This window comes from Mus caroli, chromosome 3 (genome assembly GCF_900094665.2).
Source record: "Mus caroli chromosome 3, CAROLI_EIJ_v1.1, whole genome shotgun sequence".
In the NCBI taxonomy this organism is placed as follows: Eukaryota; Metazoa; Chordata; class Mammalia; order Rodentia; family Muridae; genus Mus; species Mus caroli.
In genome coordinates this window covers 32,419,803-32,444,894 of record NC_034572.1, presented here as the reverse complement: position 1 = coordinate 32,444,894, position 25,092 = coordinate 32,419,803, and the positions used below count along the sequence as shown (strand labels likewise).

At 47.5% G+C, this 25,092-nt stretch overlaps 2 long non-coding RNA genes across 2 annotated transcripts in view; one reads left to right on the top strand and one right to left on the bottom strand.

The window, feature by feature from the left end:
- Positions 1–4,031: 4,031 nt before the first annotated feature.
- Positions 4,032–5,154, bottom strand: LOC110291698. The gene is made up of 3 exons (XR_002377598.1): positions 5,100–5,154; positions 4,615–4,724; positions 4,032–4,472 (listed from the first exon to the last, which is right to left on the bottom strand). It is a non-coding gene; the product is annotated as an uncharacterized LOC110291698 (long non-coding RNA).
- A 12,163-nt stretch (positions 5,155–17,317) lies between these two features.
- LOC110291985 overlaps positions 17,318–25,092 on the top strand; it is a 15,497-nt gene continuing 7,722 nt past the window's right edge. The window contains exons 1-2 of the long non-coding RNA XR_002377628.1: positions 17,318–17,502; positions 18,079–18,193. This is a non-coding gene — a long non-coding RNA (uncharacterized LOC110291985). The remainder of the gene's footprint in view (positions 17,503–18,078; positions 18,194–25,092) is intronic.

Sequence of the window (25,092 nt, the reverse complement as noted above, 5' to 3'; positions counted from 1 at the left end):
GTAATTTTAAAATGTAAAGGGAAATGGCTCTGACTACTGGCCTATACTTTTCTTTAACCTCAGCACATACAGAGTTTATAGCACCCACAAAGCAAGGAAATGAAAGGCAGTCTCCCCGACGCAGGAGGGAAGCTTCACAGCCTGGGACTGTGGCCTGTGAGGCAGGTAAGGTGCAACAACCTCAGAAATGAACGGTCTAGCTTAGGGGAGGCTGGTAGGGAAGGGGATCCAGAACCTTCTTACCATGAAGGAGGAGGAGGAGGAGGGGAAGGAGGACGAGGACGAGGACGAGGACGAGGAGGACAAGGAGGAAAGGAAAATGTGAACAGGAGTTCAAACCTGTTGCAGCCTGACTATGGAACCAAAGGGGCAGCATTCTGAGCTAACGTTGTTGGTTGTTTTGGTTTGTTTGTTGTTATTGTTTATGCAGGGTCTCAGTGTGTAGACCAGGCTGGCCTCGAATCTACAGAGACCCACTTGCCACTGCCTCCGAGTGCTGGGATTAACCGTGTGTAACACCAGGCTCAGATGAGGCTAATATTCTTAAGGATCTCAATTCATTTGCCAAGAGAAGATTGTCTTGTTTTGAAGTGTTGGTGCGCTTGATGTTTTCCGTAACAATCGCCTGGCTCTGGAGCCAGGCTGTTCAGTCAGATCCTATCTTCTCACCCCATGTCCCTCTGCTCATGCAAACACACACAAGCGCAAACGCAAGCCCAAGCCCATGCGCGCGCTCCTGTCTCCCCTGGGATTCTGGCCACCATGCTCATGTTTTATTCTTTCTGGAACCCAAGAGAGTTCTGGGAAATTCCATGTGCTAAACCTTGTACAGGAGCAACTCCACCTTCAGCATGGCCAGTTCCTGGTTCGTTCACTGCCTTGCTTTTGACTCTTTCGGGATTTGCTTTGTTCAAGCTTTAAACACTGACGTGGCTCTGTGTCAGCCCTAAACAGAGTTCATGTGTTCACCACCAAGCTGCCCTTCTTTAAGTGACACCGCCACTCATGTGGCTTCTCTTTTCACGGTCATGGTGCCACCTCTTCTGGGTACCGGGTCCATTCAGTGAGTGCCGCTCCAACCGGAACAGAATGGACAGTAACTACAGAGGAGAACAGAGATGCCTCTGTCTTCTCCCTAGCTCCATCAATTCCAACGGCCCAATCACCCGTGCTTCTCTTGGGCTCCATCTTTACCCTCATTCTGGAGACCTCATTCCCTAAAGACATGATGCTGCCCACATTCAAAGTGGGTCTTTCTACCTCAATTAAAAAGAAAAAATCCAGGCTTTGGGCGTGGAGTCCCAGGCTTAGGGCATGGCGGTGCACATCTTTAATTCCAGCACTCAGATGCACTGGCAGGCAGATCTCCAGTGAGTTCCAGGCCAGCAAGGGCTACACAATGAAACTCTATTTTTTAAAAAATCATCCCTCACAGGGACACCCACAAGCCAACCTAAGACTCTGCTTCCAGGTTGTGGCAAGGTGACATGAGGGTCCATCACAGACTCTTCGCCAGCTCTCTGAGGAAGTTCGAAGCTCGGCAAGCCAAAGTACTTACTTGTCCTCTGTGGAACTCAATCTCACAAGCTCAAAACAAGATTGTTTGTCTACTCAAGCGCACCTTTGTGCCTTGCTTTTAGTGTGGCTGTCTCACGCTCACGCCTGAGATAAAGGAGAAGCCCAAAACACTTCAGCTCACACACTGTCTGCTCATGTGTGAGCAAACAAGTAAAAAATAGAATTCAAAACAATAATAAACTGGTTAATAAAGTGAAAGCAGAGAGGCAGAAATGAGGGAAAGCACAGCCCCAGATCTGGGTTCTGGACTTTCAAAAACAGGAAGAACTAGACTTTACTGGGTGATTTACATCCGGCTGTTTCCGCTCAGAGCCCAGGCACATCACAGGAATAAAAGGCCAAGAAACATTTCCAATCAAACATTGCTAATCCCATTGATTGCTAGATTCAAAAAACCCACAGTGGGGCCCTTTGTATTTCTCCTCTAATGAGTATTTGGCAAAACAATGTGGTGGAGAAGACGTCTCGCAGGCAGAGACTGCAACGCCACCGGCTCACAAAGCGACCATTGGGACGTGAAGTAACTGAACATCTGTTTTCAATCTTGGGTCAAAATTTCTTTTAATCCAGGATGTAATTAAACCCCTGTTCTGTACATAGATACTGATTTCACATATACAAGTCCCTAGATGTTTAATTATAAAGTAGTGGCAATCATTTGCACAAATCCGTCCCCATTTTGACATCCTGGAATCAAGTTTGTGCTTCTCGGGAGGACACACTTGGGCCGAGGTGGCAGTGGAGGTGAGGGACTGGTGCCCTGTGGCCTACACTGTTGTCCATCCACAAGGCTGGCTTCCTGCGGTGCTGCTTGGGAGAATGGGGGTGGGAATCCTCAACTCTCTGAATTCTCTATCAGTGATGATCTCGCTGGGACTTTATTGTAAGGAAGTCTCTTCAATTTTTGTTTAAAAGTATGATTCCTTTCCTTAACCTATTAATTATATGGAAACAAATATTTGCTTGAAGACCAACACAAACACCTTAAGGCAGGAGCCATGAACTGCTTGTACCTCTGCATTGCCCGGGGTGACAGACCTCCCAGTGTGAGTCAACTTAATATCCTGGGTTCTTCCCAATTGAAGGATCTGAGACTGTTCCTCCACTTAGGTTTTTGCACATCTGAAGATACATAAAGGGGGACACGCCTTCCCATCCTCCCTACAGCTTCCATAGCGATGGCCCTGATCTATATGCAGGCCTAGAACCACAGTGTGTTACACCAGCCTGTTCCTGTGACTGAGGACACAGAGGGAAGAAGTTTAAAGTGACCCACACTTGTACTCCTTGAAGCCTGAGCACATGGGTGATACCCCTTCCACGAATCAGTCTCCATCTGAATGTTTTATAATGACATTGCCTCCTGCTATTGACTATATTACCTTCATAGGCAATAACTGCAGGGCTATAATCCAGGCATTCAGGTGGATGGAAGCAGAAGGATTGACGCAAGTTTGAGGCTAGCCTGGGCTGTGGAGTGAGACAGGGTGTCTCTCCAAAGCAAAACAAACACCTCTTTATATTTTAAGTGAACTATAGAATCCAGAACAAGAAGTGCTTAATGTAGGATTCTCAACAGGTAAAGAGACCTATATTTTACCTTTTTTTTTTTTTTTAAGCGTATCATCCTTTTAGCTTAGAAGAGTATTCCTTACCCGTCGCTGTGTGTATATACTCTTGCACATGCTCAGGCCCACGCAGAGGGCACAAGTGGATGTCTGTTGTTTTCCTCAGCTACTCTCCACCTTAGTTTTTGAACTTAGAACTCACCAATCCACCTAGGCTGACTGGTCAGGACGCCCCAGGGATTCTTCCGTCTCCATATCCCCACACTTCGGCCACATCCTGCCATGTGTGCACCAGGCAATCCCTTGGCTGACTCCCCAGCCTCTCTCACTTGTTTTGCATCCTTCCTTCCATCAGCCAGCCGACAATTGGTTAAACAGGAGCTTGTTGGTGTCTCCTGTGTCCGAGCATCAAGTCCTGCTACTTCTCACGAAGACCTTGGAGCTCCTACTGAATAACTGACATTTTAATTCTAAAGTAAGGGAGTGTGAGCCAGGGATGTGATAACCTTGGGAGAGCAGCTGCAGAATTCCCCCAACTGATGAGGTGTCATGTTTCTCTAAGGCCCTTGGGATCACACTCCATGCTGTGGTGACCAGAGAGCTTACATGGACATATGATCCTTCATCTGACAGATGAAGGGCAGGGCTAAGACACCTATAATATCAGGCAGGGGGCTGGCCAGACCAGGACCACCAAGGGGCAGAGAGCAGAAAGAGAGAAGAAAATGGCTGTCAATCATGACACTGGAAGCCTGGGCAGAAACTCGGAACACTAAAACCTAGAGCTTCCGGAATAGGTAGCATAAGGGACAGCCACACATGGACGTCCTCAGAGGACACCCTGCCACTGAGGACACACATGCTCTCCACTTCAGATCTTCCCAGGTAGGGCTTTATTCTGCATATCTCTCCCTTCAGTTTTGTGCTGATGAAAAAAATCAAAGCATTGTCAGAAACATGGGGACTCCAGGATTCACAGCTAGTTGAACCAAAGTGTGCGTGTGTTGGGGGGGGTGCTTCTTGTACCCCTCAAACTTGACAGGTTTGTAGCAGACATCTTGGGTGGAACTGGTCATCAGAAGAGATGGCCACCAGGTCAGATGGACACTTAGGCACAGGGAGGGTGGCCAGCTCATAGCCATGTCTCAGGCAGTGTGCAGGCTGGGCATGTCGTAATTCCTGATCACAGGCTGGATTAAAAGGAAGAGCGCTGGAGGTTGCTGAAGTAGCCGTGCACCAGGTGATGGAGGCCTGACGTGCCAGAGGAAATGAGAAGGAGGGCATCTGGGAGCTGAGTAGGGAATTGAGAAGACAGGTGGTTTGGATCTAGAAGGGAATTATGGGAAGTTAGAACTACCAGCCGATGAAGATAGTGTTAACATTTTTAGCTTAGAATTTAAAATTTTAGAACAATTTTCTGAGTTTAAAATGGGGCTCGTTTTGGCCAGAGCATAAGGAATACTTGCACCTGGTAAGTTCGAGTTCCGTGGTGAGTTCTGTAGGAACAGCGATCCTCCCAGGAGACACAGACGACCTGAGAACAGTTATCAGTGATCTGGACAATTGATCTGGCCCTGTCTGCAGAACAGATGGTTGAAAATCAGGATAGAATCCCAAGGCAATGAAAAGCACAGAGAAGTCTGAACACAACGCTTTAGGATTTGGGGAGAGTGTCAACGGTGTTTTTCTATAGCTGTGACACATGCCTAAAGGATTTGTCTTGGCTCACAGCCCGAGGGGACAGTCTACCACCGGAGAAGTCAGTCCACCACAGCAGGAAGTCAATTCCCCCCAACCCTTCCAGCAGTCCACCCTAGCCGGAAGCAGTCCATCAGGGCAGGGAGCCAGTCCGCCTCAGCAGGGCGTCAATCAGAAGCTGAGAGCGGTGATGCTGGTGCCCAGCCCACGTTCTCCTTTTTGCTCAGTCCGGGGACCCCAGACAGTGCCACCTACATTCAACGTGGGTCTTCCCACCTCAGTGAACCCTCTCTGAGAACATCCTCATTCGTATACCCTAAGGAATGTTGCTATGGTGATTCCAAATCCCGGTAGGGGACAATGAAGATTCTCTGTCACAGGGGCTGTTTCTATATGGAACCAAATCTTACTGGATGGATTTTTGCTTCCGGCATTGGGTCAGGCACCGAATAGATAAACTTCACCATCTTACTAGGTTAGTGGAGAGACTACGGCCCAGTCTGAATCACTGTCAAGTGCTGAGCCAGCATTGTTCGAAGGCCAAGAGAGACCCAGGGATTGTAATCAGTACAGGGTCAAAGAGTCAAACAGGAGGAAGGGAGAGCTTCCCTGATGAAGACGTGGGCAGGGGACAACAGTCTAGGAAAATCATGTGAGCAGTTTGAAATGCCTAATTTGAGGATCTCGAAGCAGAGCTGGGCTGATGAAAGGGGGTCTGAGATTCATCCTGAAGAATGAAGGGGGTGGCATGAAGAATCCAACTCAGCACAGACTTCCTGCTGTACCTGATGCATCAATACTCAATAAATACTGAGTGGATGTGCTAACTTTCCCCAACAATCTTTGCTGGGCTTGTGGTATGGGCCTGAAATCCTAGTTCCCTGGGGGCCTGAGGCAGAAGTACTGCAGGAACTTGGCTTGTCGAGATACGGCCTGCATAGACAACTTAGTGACACCCTACCTCAAAATAAAGAGTCAAAATGGGGCAGGCTATATAGCTCAGTGGTACGCTGCTTGGGTTGCATGTGAGGCCCTGGGTTCGATCCCAAGTGCAGAAGAAGAAAAGCACAACACTGAGGTACAGAATTGGGGTCAACCAAACATCTACCCCTAAGCCTCTGAGTGTGGTATTTTTACATGGCTAGGAGAAGTTAGGGGTGCAGGTGGCCTTAGGTTGATTTCTAGCTGCCTGGGTTTGTCTGAGTGGGTGCGACAATCCTTAGGTATAGACCTGGGGAACAGAGGAGTCAACACAGAGTGCCTTAAGTGTCGAGCCAACTTTCTCCTGGCTTTGAAGACTGTGCCGTTAACCCACACAATCCATGGCAGCTTCTGGAAGCTGTGAAAGGCCAGAAACTGATACTCCTCAGAGCCTCCCTCCAGGAGCATAGCCTGAGGGCACCTCAACTTCAACTGGCAAACCTCATTTTGAACTTCTAACCTTCAGGTTCTTAGGTGTGCTGTTTCCAGCCACTGGATCTTGTTAATCTGTCATAGCTACAATTGAGAAATAATACTATCATCTTACTCTATAGTTAAGAATATCTTAAAATTTTTATTTACTTTTTAATGTAAGTGTATGTGTGTGCATCGACATGGGCTTATGTGCACCACGGGCTTGCCAGAGCCTAAAGAGGTTCGAGGAAGATGGTAGAGCCCCCAGAGATGGGATTACAGGTGATTGTGAGCAACTTGATGTGGGTGCTGGGAACTAAACTTGAGTCACGGGCAGAAAGTGCTCTTTATCTACTGAGTCAGGTCTGTAGCACCAAGACAAATGATTTTAAAGGATGCAAAAGTGGAAGAATTAAAAAACAAAAAAACCCCAAAAAACAAAAAAAAAACCCGAATCACTTACCCTGTCACTAAGTAAGAGGCCACACCCTGGTTCCTACACCCTTAAAACAAAAGCAAGGAAATCCACAAGCAGATAAATGCACGTGGACCAGACAACCTGGGATAGACGTACCACTTTCAAAAGTAAAACTAGCCGGGCACTGGTGGCGCACGCCTATAATTCCAGCACTCAGGAGGCAGAGGCAGGCAGATTTCTGAGTTCAAAGCCAGCCTGGTCTACAGAGTGAGTTCCAGAACAGCCAGGGCTACACAGAGAAACCCTGTCTCAAAAAAAAACAAAACAAAATAAAATTTAAAAATTAAAAATAAATAAAAAACTAAATAAAACTAATAAAATCCAACCAGAACGAAATAGATTCCTCAACTCTCTTGTGCCCTTAAAGCTAAACTTACCATTTAAAAGCCCCGCAAAAAGAAATCTTTGCAGAACAAGGATGCTTAGACTCCTCACCATTTACACCATCTCTTCCAGACAGACAGAAAGACAGACTTTCCCTACACATTTTATGAGGCTAGTGTTTATTCTCTCTGCAGAATGTGACACAGAATAGGAGGGGAAACCACAGCCCAACATCTCTCATAAACACAGATGCAGAAATCATCAGAAGAGCCTGGCAGTGGGTAAGGTCCTATACACCAGGACCGAGGGCATTTGTTCCAGGCTCGTAAGATTGGCTCAAACTGTGAGAATCATTCAGTTGTTATAACCTCCAAGAAAGAAGAAAGGGCATACTATCATATCAGCTGATATACACAGAACATTGAACAGTGTCCAACATCCATTTACTGTAAACCAATGGTGTTAGGATCCTTCACCTGGAACTTCACGGTAGTGAGCAGCAGAAAGTAAGGGTTGGTGCTGAGAGGAGGATTTGAATTCCGGGTTGGGGCTGGAGGGTCCGGGGCAGGTACTGAGAAGGACTTGGACGGCCCAGAAGTTCCTGCTGGCCAAAGAAGGACTGGGAACACAGATGAGTGAGCGTTCTTCCCCAGGGAGCCCTTGACTCATCCCGCAGAGCCATCCTGGCTTGATTTCTGTTACTGCACATTGTCTGAAATATCACAGATGTCCCTGACACTTGGTGTGGCAGCCTCTCCAGTTACTGTAAACAAGAGCAACAAGCTCCCTAGGGAATCCTAGGACAAGAGTGGCACTGGAGCCTTCACCTGTGAACCAGAGATGTCACCAGGTGCTTTTCATATGCAATGCCTATGATGACTGCACAGAAATCCTTCGATGACGTCATTGACACCAGCCGCTACGTTCCTTTGGGCTAGTGATGACTCAGCAGGCAAAGTTCACTTGCTACCTGGCCTGAGTTTGGATCCTCAGACCCACATGATGTAATGAGAGAACTGACTCCTGCAAGACTTCCTCTGCATGCTGGCATGGACGCACACTTCATAAATGAATGAATACATGTAAAAGGGTGGGTTTTTAAAGAGAAGCATCCCTTGCACTTCTTTTGTTTTTTCTTTTCCTTGGTTTTTTTTTTTTTTTTTTTTCTGGACCAGGGACCTCACACATGTTGGGCAAACAGTCTACAACTAAATTATCTTTCCAGGCCATTCTTAGGATTTTGTTGCTGTGAATAAGGCAACTCTTATAAAGGAAAACATTTCACTGGGGCTGGTTTACAGTTTCAGAGGTTCAGTCCATTACTATCATGGTAAGAAGCATGAAGGCATGCAGGCAAGCATGGTGCTGGAGAAGGAGCTGAGAGTTCTATATCTTGATCCTCAGGCAACATGGAGGATACTGTGTGTGTTTCATACTGACTGTAGCTTGAGCATTTATGATCTCAAAGCTTCCCCCACCCCCCACTGACACGCTTCTTCCTACAAGGCATACCCCCCTCCAAGAAGGCCATTCCCCCTCCAACAAGGCCACACCTCCTCCAACAAGACCACACCCCTCCACACAAGACCACACCCCTCCAAAAAGGCCACACCTCCTCCAAAGCCACACCTCCTAATAGTGACAATCCCTATGGTCCAAGCATTCAAACACATGAATAGACTGTATTTAAACCACCACATCATCATTTGCTACTTTGTTGTTTGGTGTTTTTGTTTTTGTTTTTGGGGTTTTTGTTGTTGTTGTTGTTGTTTGAGACAGGGTCTTCCCTCTCCCAGGATGGCCTCCTACGTACTTACTATGTAGCTGAGGATGATGGCCTTGAACCCCTGATGCTCTTTCCTCCACCTCTGAGATGATGACAGATGGGTCAGCACACCCAGCTTACTCCCGTTTCCTGTGACTGATGAAGGTGACTGTCTTAGTCAGGGTTCCTATTCCTGCACAAACATCATGACCAAGAAGCAAGTTGGGGAGGAAAGGGTTTATTCGCCTTACACTTCCATACTGCTGTTCATCACCAAAGGAAGTCAGGACTGGAACTCAAGCAGGTCAGAAAGCAGGAGCTGATGCAGAAGCCATGGAGGGATGTTCTTCACTGGCTTGCCTCCCTGGCTTGCTCAGCCTACTCTCTTATAGAACCCAAGACTACCAGCCCAGGGATGGTCCCACCCACAAGGGGCCTTTCCCCCTTNATCACTAATTGAGAAAATGCCTTACAGTTGGATCTCATGGAGGCATTTCCTCAACTGAAGCTCCTTTCTCTGTGATAACTCCAGCTGTGTCAAGTTGACACAAAAATAGCCAGTACAGTGACAGATGAAGAAAACCTCCATCTACTGGAAGGCAGTCATTCATTCTGCCCAGGAGGACCAAAAAGGATACGTGTTACATTTATTCTCTCTCTTGCTCATTTCAAACACAGACTCTCTCACAGTGTCCCGCTACCCTTCAGTTGGCTTCTTGTTAAAACCAGGAGGATTGAAACACATGCTTAACTAAACTATTCCTCAAGGTTTCATGAACCTTTTATTTCCATGGCCCAGTAACATGGGAACATTTAAATTCAAATAAATAGTAAATTACACAATGTGCCTAGATTATTCATCTAAGTACAGAACTGCAGCTACTTTCTGGTTACTTCAACTGTTAGTGAGGAAGCATTCATTAAAGTTATATGGACTCTCTGCTTGTGGACGTTGTACATCGTGGTGCGGAGCCTAGTGCGCACCACGACTACCAGCCCAGGGATGGTCCCACCCACAAGGGGCCTTTCCCCCTTCATCACTAATTGAGAAAATGCCTTACAGTTGGATCTCATGGAGGCATTTCCTCAACTGAAGCTCCTTTCTCTGTGATAACTCCAGCTGTGTCAAGTTGACACAAAAATAGCCAGTACAGTGACAGATGAAGAAAACCTCCATCTACTGGAAGGCAGTCATTCATTCTGCCCAGGAGGACCAAAAAGGATACGTGTTACATTTATTCTCTCTCTTGCTCATTTCAAACACAGACTCTCTCACAGTGTCCCGCTACCCTTCAGTTGGCTTCTTGTTAAAACCAGGAGGATTGAAACACATGCTTAACTAAACTATTCCTCAAGGTTTCATGAACCTTTTATTTCCATGGCCCAGTAACATGGGAACATTTAAATTCAAATAAATAGTAAATTACACAATGTGCCTAGATTATTCATCTAAGTACAGAACTGCAGCTACTTTCTGGTTACTTCAACTGTTAGTGAGGAAGCATTCATTAAAGTTATATGGACTCTTGTAAATGAAGAACTAAGTCTGGAAACGAACATGATTCTGATATCTATGAGTGAGATTACAAAGGCTGGGAGAAATACAGCTGATGGTCTTCCACCAAACATTACAAAGAAAATATAAAGCCTTATCTATTTTTGTCATAGTTGATCTATTTTTACGTTTTTGACTAGATAATACTTTTTTAAAAGTAGAGGAGGGCTGGAAAGATGGCTCAGTGATAAAGAGTACTGGCTAATCTTCCAGAGGACCCAGTTTTAGTTCACAGCATCCAAATGGTAGCTAGCACCTGACTTTCTGTAACTCTAGTTTCAGGGCATCTGGTGCCCTCCTCTGGCCTCTTTGGGAACTGAATGCTTGTGGCACACATATATACATGCAGGCCAACACTCATAAACACAAAACAAAACTAAAGTTTCTGAGCACCAAAGTGATGATCTTTTTTGTCCTTGTAGAAATTACGCTCCCTACAGTTAAATTTACTAGGTAGGTTCTCAGGTAGCCTTGCACACAGAAGGAATAATGACGAAAGAATAGACTTGTTTCCCTGTAGTCTATCACCTTGTGTGGTGGTCATCTGTCTACACATCATTCATTACCTCTCTTTTCAGGCAGCATCATAGCTTAGATGTGTTTTATTGTCATGTGCCCCCCTCCCTCAGGCTCAAGCACTGTTTCCTCAGTGACTACAGTCACAACTGACCCAGCTTCCTACTTGCATACCCTCGGCGTCTTCTCAGTCTTCTCCTGGGACAGGCAATGCATCAGGAGACAGACCTGATTACTCTCTGGACAGATGCACAGGATAAAGTCCTAGAACTGCACTGCACTTCGTAATAATTACTTACGAAGTTGGTATTTTTCTAGATTTTTCCAGATGCTCATTCATAACTATGAAAACCCCTCATACATGTTAGAATTGCCAGGGGTGGGGGGAGGGAGAAGGAGAGGGAGGGTGGGAGAGAGAAAGAGAACAATTCCCTCACCGCAACATGTAGCACAGAGTCACGGTTTTGAGCCTCCACCAATCACCTGTGGTTTCCATTTATAATTTTCTGTTTTTAGAAGAAGGGTTGGGCATCCTTTTGCATCACAGATCATAAACATCTCCTTTTGGCTGAGCTGACTGTTTACCTTATTGTATTTTTTCTGAACTTCTGGTGCATATTATATATGTGCCATTTTTCCGCTTTGCATTTTTAAATTTTAGTTGAAATTATATTATTCCTTTCTTATGCATCCTGCACAAGGAACTGAACTTTGCTTTCATTCACTCCTTTTTGTTGATTAAGAGTAAGCACTTAGGACTGTGCAGTTTCCCTCTGAAACTGCTGGGCAGAAGGAACCCTATGACAGGAAGAGCGTGTGTTGGCAGGTAGAACCTACAGCATGCTACCGACCAATCAGTATCCAGGTCATTCTGCACAGATTGCTTCCCACTCACACAACCTCTACACAGACCCATCTCCTTTGCTGCTTGGAGCCAGCCAAATGCAGAGTTTCCAGCAACAACCCAACTCATCCCTGTCACTGCCCTTCCTGTCCAACACACATAGATCATGTGTATGCAAATGAAACATTTGCAAAGAATGTTACATTATGAGGAATAGTTACCCCTAGTCTTAGCCTCTTTTCTTTCTCACCTGTTTAGCTTTGGAAGGTGGCCTGTGGGTGGGCTGTGGGTTTGCACTGAGCACTTCTCTGGGGGAATCACAGCTCATCCAGGACAGAGTAAATGTAGTGCTGCAACCACTGGTGGCTCTTGGTGGCCTTTGCTTCCAAGTGGCAACTGTCCTTGTTTCCCTCACACTTCCACAAGCTTCTCCACCACATCTGAGGCCTGTGTGGCGGGGAGTGTCAAACACAGACAGGGTGGTTCTACTAAAGAAAAGCAGAGAGGCCAGTGTGTGGGAGAGAGACAGGATGGAAGATCAGAGGATACTCAGGATGGAAGATGTAGGACCAGAAGACGACATTGGACTTGGAGTTACAGGCACTTGTGAGCTGTTTTATGGAAGATCAGTGAGCACTGTTAATCACAGAGCCATCCCCAAGGTCCTGCATTTTCTTAGATTTTAGTGCTGCCACCACAGATGTCTGTCTCAGAGACAATACTCACGTTACCTTGCATCTTAGTTAGTTTTATTGCTGTGACAAAAACACCAAACACTGAGGCAACTTATAGAAAAAAAAAAGATTTAATTTGAAATCCCCAGTTCCAGAGGGTGAGTCCAGGGCTATCATGGTGGAGGGCAAGATAGCATCAGGCAGAGAGGTGGCTGGAATGGAGAACTGGCCCCTCTCTGTAAGTAGGAGGCAGCATGAGCGTTAGCTCATGGGAATGGCATGGGCTTTTGAAACCTCCAAGCCTGCACCCAATGATACACCTCTTCCAACAAGGCCACACCTCCTAATCCTTCCCAAACAGTTCCACCAACTGGGGATCAAGCATCCAAATACATGAGCCTATGGGGAATCCATTCTCAGTCAACAGCTTATATAAAGGAATTCCCTGTCTATTTCAAACTAGCTTCTGAAAACTTCATGAAACAAAGTATCTGCCCACAAGATTAGTCAAGACTTTCCAGACAAACTGAGCCAGTGGGAGATGCATAGTGTGGAAAGAGACTCTTCCTGAGGCTGTCATGATCTGGGAAGCTGAGAGATCCTGTGGCCTGCCATTTTACCTGCAAGCCATGAGCCTCAGAATCTGATGCTCAAAGCTGATCCAAACCCAAGAGCTCCAGAACCAGGCTGAAAGAACCACAGACACAGGAGATAGCTGTACCATTAAAACAGAGTAAATGTGTCCTCCCTCCATATATTTGTTATAAGCAAGCCCATAGTCATCTGGGTAATGGTCACCAACACATGGAGGACAGGCATTGCTTATGCTGTCTACAGCTTCAACTGTATATCTCTTCCTGAAATACTGTCACAGACACACCCAGAAAGAATGCTCTAGCAGCTATCTGGACATCTCCCAACCCAGTCCATCTGACATGTCAAATCAGTCGCAACACACATAACACCCCCTTTCAGTTGTGTGTAAGTGCCAAAGACATTAACTCACTTGTGTGATTCTATCACTGTACAATCATTCTAGCATGCATGTACTGAGGCCGATCATTACAGTGCAGTTGGGGGAGAGGCTAAGCAGGAGACATGCAGCTGCTGTGGTTACTGTCTCAGAACAGGAGGGGTGCTCTAAACAGCATAGCACAGAAAACGCATAACCAGCAGCTGCTCTGTTTCAGCAACACATGCTGTGGATTGTATGTAACCACACACACTGTGCCATCCCGAGGTGGGCTGCACAGGCTCATTTATGTCACCACCACAGACATGCAAACAGTGGACTGTGCTGTGATGTCATGAAGGTCAGACGTCACTCACTATACAGCAGGTGTGCTTCAGCTCCAGCATGGTGTACGGGATCACCACCATCTGTGGCCCAGCATAGGCCGACATGTCTTTACCTAATTTTAGATCCCTCTCAGCGAGGATGTTACTAACAGGATGTTTGGCATGCTGCACCAGGGAATAGAACCAATGCTTGCAGAATAGTACGAGCGAGGCTGAGATTATGATTGTGGCTTTCCAGACTGTGGTTGCAGAGGTAGAGTCTAACTTTTCTAAAGAGAAAAATGAGGTTAGGCCACCTTCATTATCTAACACCTAACCTAACCGTGTAACTGATGTGGCCTTCAAGATTTCTGTGTCAGCTCCGTTCGCTGCGTGACAAATGACTGGGAAAGGGGCCCAAAGAGGATTTACTCTCTCTCACAGGTTTAGGATTTTGTTCCAAAGTCCTTGGCTACATCCATTCTGGCCTCATGTGAGGTAGAGCATCAGAGTGAAGCAAGTCACCATGACAACCAGAAACCGGAGGGGCCCACAGTGACTCCCTCCTCCAACCAGATTCTTTTCCCAGCTTCACCCATCCTTCACTGGATCAAATCCCGCTGGTTCAGAGCCTCAGCATCTGACAGTGAATGGAAACTCCTGCATTCATGGGCCCAGAGTCCAGCTTTACTGATCTTGAAGGTGTTTCTCAGTCCAGTCAGGCTAAGCAGCCTTACATCTGAAAGATTGATTCTAGCTCATGTGGCTGATTGGTTTGTGTTCTGGCAGCCTTTACTTGGTCCTTTCTGGACAATTCTTTTTCAGATCCACCTCATTTCCTGGCTTGCACAATGTAATTATGATAGCATATGTTTGGTGTTTACTTATCCTGAGTCAGGCAGCATGATGTCCCCGCCCAGCTCATGTTTTGTTTGTTTGTTTTTTAGGTAGAAAATGTTCAGACAGCAGGAACTTTTAAGTTCTGTTTTTGTTTTGTTTTGTTTGTTTTGAATCCAAGGAAGTTCACACTTCGAGGCTGGCCATTTACAAATGACTCTGGTTAAGGAAATGCTGGCTATACACCCTGCCTGGCTCTTGGCTAGATTTGGGGACTCTCCTGTGGGATCGTTTTTGGGAAACTGGTAATCTGAATGAGGACAGCCAGGAGCACAGCAGTGATACTGCAGAGATGACATCAGTTATGGGGTGCTGCTGTCCACATGATCCCCTATCAAGGCCACGGGGGCACAGGAGCACGTGCGTGTGTATCTGTGTGTCTGTGTCTCTGTGTGTCTCTCTGTGTGTATTTGTGTGTGTGTATATCTCTGTGTGTGTAACTTCCTGTGTGTGTATGTCTCTGTGTGTCTGTGTGTCTCTGTGTGTGTATCTTTGTGTGTGTGTATCTCTGTGTGTATAACTTCCTGTGTGTGTATATCTCTGTGTCTGTGTGTGTGTGTGTCTTTGTGTGTGTGTGTGTGTGTGTGTGTGTGTGTGTGTGTACTCCCATACAAGCACCCATGAGCACTTATCTGGGAATGCCCGAGTGGAAATCAGAGGTTGACATCAGGTGTCTTCCTCAATTGTCTCTCCCTGAGGATGGAGATTACAGGCTTATTTACACTGTTGGACCAGAGAGCCCCTGAACTCCATCCCCTCCACTTCCCAGCCCCGAGGTCACACACTCAGACTGCCATGCCTGGCTCTTACATGGGTGCTTGGGGTGCTGTGCTGAGCATGGTCTTCTCCATGCTTGCACAGCATCTTTACTCAATACGCTGCCTCCCCAGACTCCAAAGGGGGGCCTTTAAATTCTAGATGTTTTAATAGAGTTTCATTAGCAGCCTACATATATGCTTCCTGCGGCCTGTTCCTCAATGGTGACCCTCCCCATCCCTGGCCCCAGGCAGAGGTGTCTCAGTGGGAAAGAAGCCAGGAACCTCCAGATCATTATTAAACTCAGAAATGCGCTAATGTCTGATAGACTCCAAAGTCTCAGGTCTAAGAAACATAAAGCACAGGCAGAAAGGCTTTGGCCCCATTGGAATTAGAAAGGGAAGGTTGGCAACTGTGTGGCCAATGGTTGGCTTGTCCACCCTTGATGTAGAAAATTAAGGAGCGGTCTGTTGAAAACAAAAAACGAAAAACACCCATGTTATACATTGAGGGATTTCATCGCACAAGGTCACACGTGTTTCCCTCTTGTGGTTTCCCGTGGTTTTTAGAGCTAACCACTGCAAACTGAAGCACCTTGCATAGTTTGTCCCTCACACAGCCTTGGTTTAGTGATGCTAGAGCTACAGACACTCCATAAACATCTCCAGCTGCCCGGGGAAGGGGGAAGTGAGGGGAAGTGAGCCCAGGTCAGAAGGCTTCTACGTGTGCACATACTCTGCATTCTGCTTCAACCCATCGTCTATGCTGTGTTCCTGTGGACCACAGAGAAAAGGTTTTTCTCTGGACCATGCTGTGTTGTGGTTCTCCACATGTTTGGCTGCTGGCTCAAGGGCAGCAGCTTTGAGCAGACCAGCTCTCACCCCACTGGGGGACCCGACCCCCACATACCATACCTTGTGACTCACTTCACAGCCTCTCTTTCCCTACTTAGGCCATCTTGTAACTTGTGTGTGAGAGTCTTTGAGGTACTTGTGTACACACTCTTGCTAGAGTTCTTGCTAGAGCCTCTAAGCTGCTAGAGCCAGCTTCCAGCAGGGCCAGGCATGCTCCAGGAAAGGCAGTTGTGCTGTGGTCCTGTCCTGATGGCATGGAGTGGGAACCAGTTAATGTTGTCTTCTCCCAGAGAGGCAGAGCCTCATAGAAACAAGTCACTGGGAAGCAGTAACGTGGGAGGAGGCAGTGGGCCATGCTGATACAAAGCTGTGACTTCCTGATAGTGGACATCTGCATCTTCCCACCCACCTCTCCATCCTCCAATCTGATCTCATGCTTCCCAGTACTGTGGTCCCCATGAAAGTGCATCTATGTAACCCTTTGCCTAACTCTTTCTTAGAGCACTGGGCTATTATCAGTTACCTGTCTTTTCCCTAGAAAAGCGTATCCAACGAACTCTGAGAAATTCAGTGGCCATTATCACCATGCATATAGGTGATAAAGATGAGTTCAGAATTATCCTTTAAGTTCAAATTCTTCCACCTTGGAGATGGACCCATCAGGACAGAGAGCAGAGTATTTTGCACATTCTCACAGAGCCCCCTATGTATTTCTTCTCCACCACTATTGGCACCTGGCTCGCCTATTGCTTCCATACAGACCAGCAGGTGAGAAACACTTCCCATATACTGATGCACAACTTGTATCATCCATGACAGAAAGCTAACAGAAAAACCTGAGAGTCTGCCCTGTGAGGGAACCCAGGTATCCTCAGAAGACTTAGTCAAGAAAGGAGCCATTGCGGGTAGCGGGTAGTGGTGGGATTTTTGTCCCTTCTGGGCAGTCTTCAGCTCCTTGATGTGTGGAAGCTGGTAGTCATGGCAGGCACACAGTGTGACTTGATGTCATAAGGGAATTAGTCACAGGCCATTAGGAGCACATAGAGACTGTTCCATTGTTTCATGACTCAGAAGGGTCATGGTGGGTTATAAATAATACCATGACTCCATTTTCTTGCTGTTGGAAATGTAGAATTAGCCGAAAGTGGAGCACTTGACAAGAAGGAACAGGAAGGGATACTTCCTGGGCCTGAGAAGGAAAAGATAGTGCCTGGACACCAGATGTGTGCAGGCGCTCCAACATGACAGTATGCCAGCACAGAAGGACTCCGCCACCTGTAGCAACCGCGATGAAGCTCTATGACATCACCACACACGCCAATGTGAGTTTCTCATAGTGTTATTTTTAGCCAAACTGTTTATATACACAAGAACCTGTCCACACAGATGTCAGTGTCTGACTCAGTAATGTCCCCAAGTACAGAAGTGCTTCACGATTTTTAGTCTTATTTCAAAAAAATGAACAAGGTTGAAGCTGCACTTGCGGCCTCTGTGTGAGGTCCCGGGTTCAATCGTCAGAAGCTAAATAAAAAGCACAAATAACTTAAACATCTAGTTATGAAAAAAAGTCAGAACTTTGTTTAGTACTATAAAAAGTAAGTGACAAAGTCCTTACAGAAGTGTTGAGAGTTGACTTGGGAACAAATGGGATTGTACCCCACCACCATTAGAAGACTTGGGGGAGAAAAAGAAATGAATGTAGTTAAATAATGAAGCAGAACCAACAACAAGGACCTAGTCCCCTTGGCCCACTGACATGGGTCCAAATGAAGAATGTTAGTGATTTGAAAAGCGATGAAGACAGGCCTGTGTCTATGCTGCTGCAGGCCTAAGGAGAAGCAGGCCATAGACCTGCAGAGGCTTACAGCTTCCTCCCTCCCTCCCTGTCCCATCTGCAGAGCTCTGGTTCCAAATGATTGAGCATTTGGGAAGCACCTCCATCCTCCTGCACAATGCTCTGCAGAGATCATGGGCTTCTGGCACCTGTGTGGGAATCAGGGCCACGCAGAGGAGGTAAGTGGTGTGAGGCAGCTGATCCCGAGATGTGGGCAGCTCTCCCTAAATCCCTGACCCAAGATTTCCTTATAGCCTGAGCCCAGCCTGGAGACTTACCCCAGTGGTGAGGACAAGCGTGAACCATCATGGTGCCTGGACATGAAGAGACTGGAGGAACTAACCAGGCAGAGTCCAGGCAAAATCCAAGATGGCTATACAGACAGGGGAGGCAGCATGTCAACCCGCTCATGGGCCTCAGCACCCATAGAAAGGGTGTGACACCTGCTCTGGGTCACTCGCACGTGGAGTGTCATCATGACCCTTTAAGGTTAACAATGAGGAAAGTGGGGGGAGCACCATGGCAGATGAAGACCACAACCATCCCTTGGCATCTGCAGATTAGTTCCAGGCCCTGTGAGTACCTAAATCCACGAACACTCCTGTGTCTATGAAAAACGGTGTAGTGTGTGAATACTCATGCACACGTCCTCTCGCATACTTTAAATCGCCGCCATAGTGAGCCTAACTATAAGTGAACTAGACACAAAGTGAATAATGGTTTGATAAGCTCTGGAGGATGACGGAGGGTCTGTAGTGTTAGCAGGAGGCAGTGCGTTGCTCCATTTGCACCAGTTCAGAACAGGAATTTCAAAAGACACACCCATTAAAGTACCCTGTGATTGCCTGGTTTACAGGGAACCTTAACCAGGAGGTCCATTGCCTAGCAACACGAGATGGGAACATACTGGCTTTAAACAGGAAACATCTCACACACACTCCTGTGTTTAAGGCTTGGTCCCCACCTGGCCATGCTAATTTTGAGGGATGGAGATTTAGGAGGTAGGGCTTGATTGGAGGAAGTGGGTCACTTGAGAGTGTGCCATGGGTATCTCTCTTTCTCTCTCTTCTTCTTCTTCTCTCTCTCTTCTTCTTCTCTCTCTCTTCTCTTCTCTCCCCCACAGTCCTCCTCCCCCATAACGCGCCCCCCCCCCCAGCAGCTCTCTTCCTCACACCCTTCAGCCATGTTGTCCTGCCTCATCACAGCTGAGCGGCAGCAGAGCCAGGTGACCACGGACAGATGAAAATCTTTAAGATCATGAGCTTCAACATAGTTTCTCACCGGGCAGTGGTAGTGCACGCCCTTAATCCCAGCACTTGGGAGGCAGAGGCAGGCCTCTGAGTTCGAGACCAGCCTGTTGTACAAAGTGAGTTCCAGGACAGCCAGGGCTACACAGAGAAACCCTGTCTTGAAAAACCAAAACAAACCAAACAAAAAACATTGTTTCTCCAAAAATGAAAAAGCTATTGCACAGTGCACAACACTCTTCTGGGCAAAGATCAAAACCTGTGGTGCGGTTCTCACTGCCTGCCAGCCATGGAGAAGTTGAGAGACAGTTAAATCGCAGTCAACTTGGAGGCTGTCTGGATTAGTAAGTTCAGCCAAGTCAGCAGAGCCCTGAACTGTGCCTCGGAACCCCCAACTGCTTCCAAGGCCTTTGCAGTGCAACCTACTACCTTAAAGCCAAAGGGAATGACAAACACCTCTCTTCTCTGAGCTAATCCAGGAAGTGGGGGCAACTGGACAAAGATACTTGTAGGTGAAAAACAGAAATAGAAAGGAACGGAAAAGGCATGACCGCTCCTAGCTGTGGTGGAGGAAAAGTTGATTATAGATATGTGGGAGAGTATAGCCAGAGGCAGACACATCTGTAAGACTCCAGAGCAGTCATGACACTGAGCCATGTGGGGAGAGGGGGAGAGGAAGGGAGAGGAGAGAGAGGGACACGGAGTACAGGATCCAGGAGGCCAAAGGTACAAAGGGGTCAGGTAATCACAGCCATACCCTGCAACAAGTAGGGACTGAAGAATGCTGGGATAACCTGGTGGCCAGGTCTGCTTTAATCTATTAAATGCAGTTTGTGGGTTTGAAACTTAACAGTAGGGAAGGGAATGTGTGTGCTCTGGGCCTGTGGTCTCCCATCTCCTCTCACATCCCACGCCAGACTGGGTCCTGAGGATGAGAGGATGCCTGGATAGGGAAACACTTTGGAAAGGTGCAATTCAAAACGCAAGCAAAGGCGCCTCCTTGCCAAGCCCCTGCCACACTCCTTTACAGGCCAATCACAGAGAAACTGCTCATTTGCTCATTTCAGAAAAGCGATGCTCTCTGGGCTGTTTGCACACTGGCTTTTAGACCAACTCTTTCTTATGTGTTTGCTTGTTTTCTGGCTGTAGTCAGTGTTGGAGAGGCTGACCAGGATAAGGGCTGATGTAGCCAGAGCCTTCATCTCTGCTCTTGATCAGAGGACTCTCTGCCAAAGCTTGACCCCTCAGCAAACTTCCTGCGTGCATTAACTGTCTTACCAGGTGCCACCAAGATATGTGCAGTGGCAGGTCCTAGTGGCTAGCCAGGTGTGGAGGTGTGCACGCCCACACATGCTTACCCCCCATACCAGGGAAGAAGAATCTGGAGAACAGGTTCAAACCGGTTTTACTCTTCTCCCTGGGGACTCTCCTCTGCCGGAGTGCAGCACAGTGGCCCAGACAGGAGGACGTTTCCTTTGCCTCCAGGGACCTAGCTCCTCTGCAGAGCTGTGGTGGGTGGCAATGTGGGGAAGGGGGTAGTCGCTTGCTTCCTCTACCCTTGTCTTCCCAAGGAGGGGAAAAACATGCCACCCATCATGGCTGCCTGCCAGCCCTGGCCTACCCAATGCCTAGATGAAGGAAAAAAACACCTTTACTGAGCACAGCTCTGGATGCTTGCTACCTGTGTCTCCCTGGGGGCCATTCTAGTTCTGAGGGATTGGAGATCTGGGGTGAGTGTTGGGTGGTACCATGGTCTCCACCCCTAGGATGGTGCTACATCTTTACAGATGAGAACCCTTGGGTCAGGCATGCAGCAACTTTCCCATGTCACCAGGTGAATCCATTAGTGAGCAGTTGTTAGGAGCCAGGCTCTGGAGTCAGGACCCTGGTGTGCTTAGGTGCCACCCCCCNCCCCCCCCCCACATCTGGACAGTGGAAGCTAATAATGGCACTTGCATCCCGGGGTTGTAAAACTGAACCTGGACAATGGAAGAGGAAGCATTTCTTTATCAGCCAATGTCCCAGGCCTAATGCAGGCGGCTCTGAGGGAACTCCGGAAATGCTTCACCAATGCTGGATACAAACAAGTAAGACAGGTGTGGTGGGACCAGCTTCAAAGGTCCAGATTTCACTGGCCTTGTGCAAAGGAAACGCAGTTTGGCAGTTTCACGATGCTCTCGTCACCAAGGCGGCAAAGCAAACAGGAATTTGTATTCTTGACTTGGTTCTGATGAAAAAGAAATTGATGTGCAACTTCCAGGAACTTGGAAGAGAATTAGCAGGTCACCGTGGGTCTGAGGATGACGGGGACTTTGGGCCAAGCTGACTTGAGTCTGGATGAGCTTCAGAAGGTTCGGAGAAATGACCACTTGTCCCCTCTGCCTGGAATATAGTTCACAACAGAGGGAAACTTTGAAACAAAACAAAACAAGGCAAAATAAAACAAAACCAAAACAAACAAACAAACAAACAAAAACAACCTTGTGTATTTTATATTATGAACATTTATAAAGTCATTTCAGTGAAAAAGGGGTGTGAGACAGTGGTGACGGACTGGCTCCCGTCTGTTCTGATTATAGTCTGCTTTGTAGGGATAAAGGACAGGGCCCTGGGCTGAACATCTGCAGGAGAGCAGGCCATGAGCTATCATCAAAGGTGAGGCTTGGCCACACACCACACTCAGTTCTTCACCTACATCCGAGTCTTAAGAAGTAGACGCTTGGGCTGGAGAGACAATTCATTCGTGAAGAGTGTAGACTGGCTTCCAGGGCACACACGTGTATACACACACACACACACACACACATTAATGATACTTAAAAGAGAGGACTGGGGAGATAGAACAGCCAGTAAAGAGCTCGCTCTTTACTCTGCTCAAGTGAGGACTTGATTCAGTCACCAGCACTGAACAAAGTGATGCCTGGGTGGTGGCCATGCTTGAAATCACTGTGCTGGAGAGGCAAAGATAGCAGGAACCTCCGGACTCTGGTCAGCCACACTCGGCAAATCAGGGGACTCCAGGCCAATGAAAGACCCTTTCTCAAACAAACAAGCAAGCAAACAAACAAACAGGGGAGGTGGTGACTGAGAACCTCAGACTGACTTGACCTCTGGCCTTCACACAGGCGTATCCATGTGCACACACACCCACACAAAGTAGATGTCCCAAGTTTCATGTTTTGGGAGTAAGAAATGTGTGCTGAGCAGGCCTATAACTTTCTGAGGACCACGCAAAGCATCAGTAGGGCAAGATTCAAATCAAGTTGTCTGTGAGGCCCCTGCTGCTCAGCAGGGTGACCTTGAGTCTGAGGGTCTGGAGCAGAGGTTATGTGTGTTTCTGATGCTGAGAAACTGGTGTTTCTATTACTTGGCTGGGTGCTCTCTTTGCTGCACTATCCACTTGCTAGATCAGAGAGGGTCAGAGAAGGTCAGAAATCAAGTCCCAGACTCAAAAACTCCATCTCTGCGACTGACCAGACAGAAGGTGCTAACACTGGAGAGGACAGGCTGGAAACCATACCCCTTTCTGGGTACCACCCCTACGTTCCACTCATTGTAACCTGGAGGTTGTGCACTGTGGCACCCTAAAGACTATTGCTGGATGAGACACTAAATCCCACCAGCTGTCAGTCCTGAATTTGCGCCCTGACCCCTTTCATATGAAAGACAAGTCTGTCTCACAGAGCGCAAGCAAGCATCAACTCTTCCCAGCCTCGCCCATCTGATAGCTGCCTTAACTGAGCTAGGAGGGTTTCTTGTCTGCCTTCAAGGCTCTTCAGTGATCTCTTTTTCAACCTTGCAAACCTTTTGGTCTCGTCCTCTGAAGTCTAACTGAAGCTGTGGGCCACTGGGATGGATATATGGTTCCAATGTTACAAAAGGGAATAAGACATGCATCCCTTGAGACTTTAGTAGTTCTCTGCTGTGAATCCCCAGATAGGTATGAAACCAGGAGATAAGCCCATGTAAGAAAAGGATACATGAGGTATAAATAGCACCAGCTTTAGGTTCAAATCAAGTCTAAGATCTTAGACAATCTCTCAGCAGAGGATGTGGGTAGTTCCTGTATAGGTTTCAGGCAGCTGGTGGCCCAGGAGACCTGGCAGTAGGTTCTAGACATTGGTCACAGAAAAGTGTAGTTCAGGAACAAAGAAAGTCTGTTGGTGGGGCCCTGGGGAGCAGGCAGGAAGTATGTTCCTTGGGAAAGACAAGGAGGGTGTATTGTAGGAGATGTCAGGGATACCGAGTCATCAGGATGGCTAATTTGGGATGCTCTCACCTAGTCATCTGCTCCTACTCAAGTCTGCTCCTGATGGCCATAATGTTTGCTGTGGAGGAAGTATGTCACCTAGTAAGCCCACCCTGGCTCAGGTCAACGTCTTCACAGGCTCAGGCACTTTGAACATTTGGTCCTTCTTCAGTTGGTGGTGCTATTTGGGAAGGTTATGAAAGCTTCAGGAGGCGGAGCCTTGCTGGAGGACGTATGTCAGTGGGGATGGGTGGGACAGTTTATAGCCTCGCCCATTCTCTGATTTCTTTGTGAGGTTGAAGGTTGACCTCTCAGCTTCCTGATTGGCTGCCTACTGCCATGCCTCTCCTGCCACTGTAGACTTTTTTACCTCTGGAAGCCTAAGCCAAAGTGATCTCCCTTTTGGTGGCAGTGTTTTATCGAAGAACAGGAAAGTAATGAATACAGGATCTTACCTTCAGGTACTTATTTTTTGTTTGTTTGTTTGTTTCTTTCTTTCTTTGTTATTGACCGAAGTGATACTGGATCCTTCCCATCCATCTCCTATTCCCGTTTCCTTCCATCCCTGGCCCAGAATCACCCAAATTGCTGCTGCACTGGACAACAGCTGATCTGAGCTCACATCTCCATGTAGTGTTCAGGGGTGTCTCTGGCTCCCATGTGCTTCTTTTGTCTCCATGCCCCACTAACTTTACCAGTTGTGCATTCTTTTTGCAAACCAGCTCACCTCTCAAGTGTCCCAAATCCCACTTTCCTTAGCTTGTCTAACATTACAATCCGCCTTGTTTAAAATAAATGGTAGAGACAACCCAGCCTGAGCTGGGGCACAAGTCCCTTCCGGTCCACTCCAGCACCAGGTGCCTTGCTGCGGAGTCTCCGGACACCCGCAAGGACCCACACAGGATTCCCCACGGGATCCTAAGACCTCTGGTGAGTGGAACACAGCGTCTGCTCCAATCCAATCCTGTGGGACCTGAGACTGCATTAACTAGGGAAGCAGACAACCGGGACTGAGCTGGGGCACAAGTCCCTTCCGGTCCACTGCAGCACTGGGGTGCCTTGCCAGCAGAGTCTCCGGACACCCGCAAGGACCCACACAGGATTCCCCACCGGATCCTAAAACCTCTGGTGAGTGAAACACAGCGTCTGCTCCAATCCAATCCTGTGGGACCTGAGACTGCATTAACTAGGGAAGCAGATAACCCGGCCTGAGCTGGGGCACAAGTCCCTTCCAGTCCATTGCAGCACCGGGGTGCCTTGCCAGTGGAGTCTCCGGACACATGCAAGGACCCACTCAGGAATCCCCATGGGATCCTAAGACTTCTGGTGAGTGGAACACAACTTCTGCCAGGAGGCAGGTTCGAACACCAGATATCTGGGCACCTTCCCTGCGAGAAGAGAGCTTGCCTGCAGAGAATACTCTGACCACTGAAACTAAGGAGAGAGCTAGCATCCCATGTCTGCTGATAGAGGCTAACAGAGTCACTTGAGGAACAAGCTCTAACCAGGGACAACTACAACAGCTAGCTTCAGAGATTACCAGATGGCGAAAGGCAAACGTAAGAATCCTACTAACAGAAAT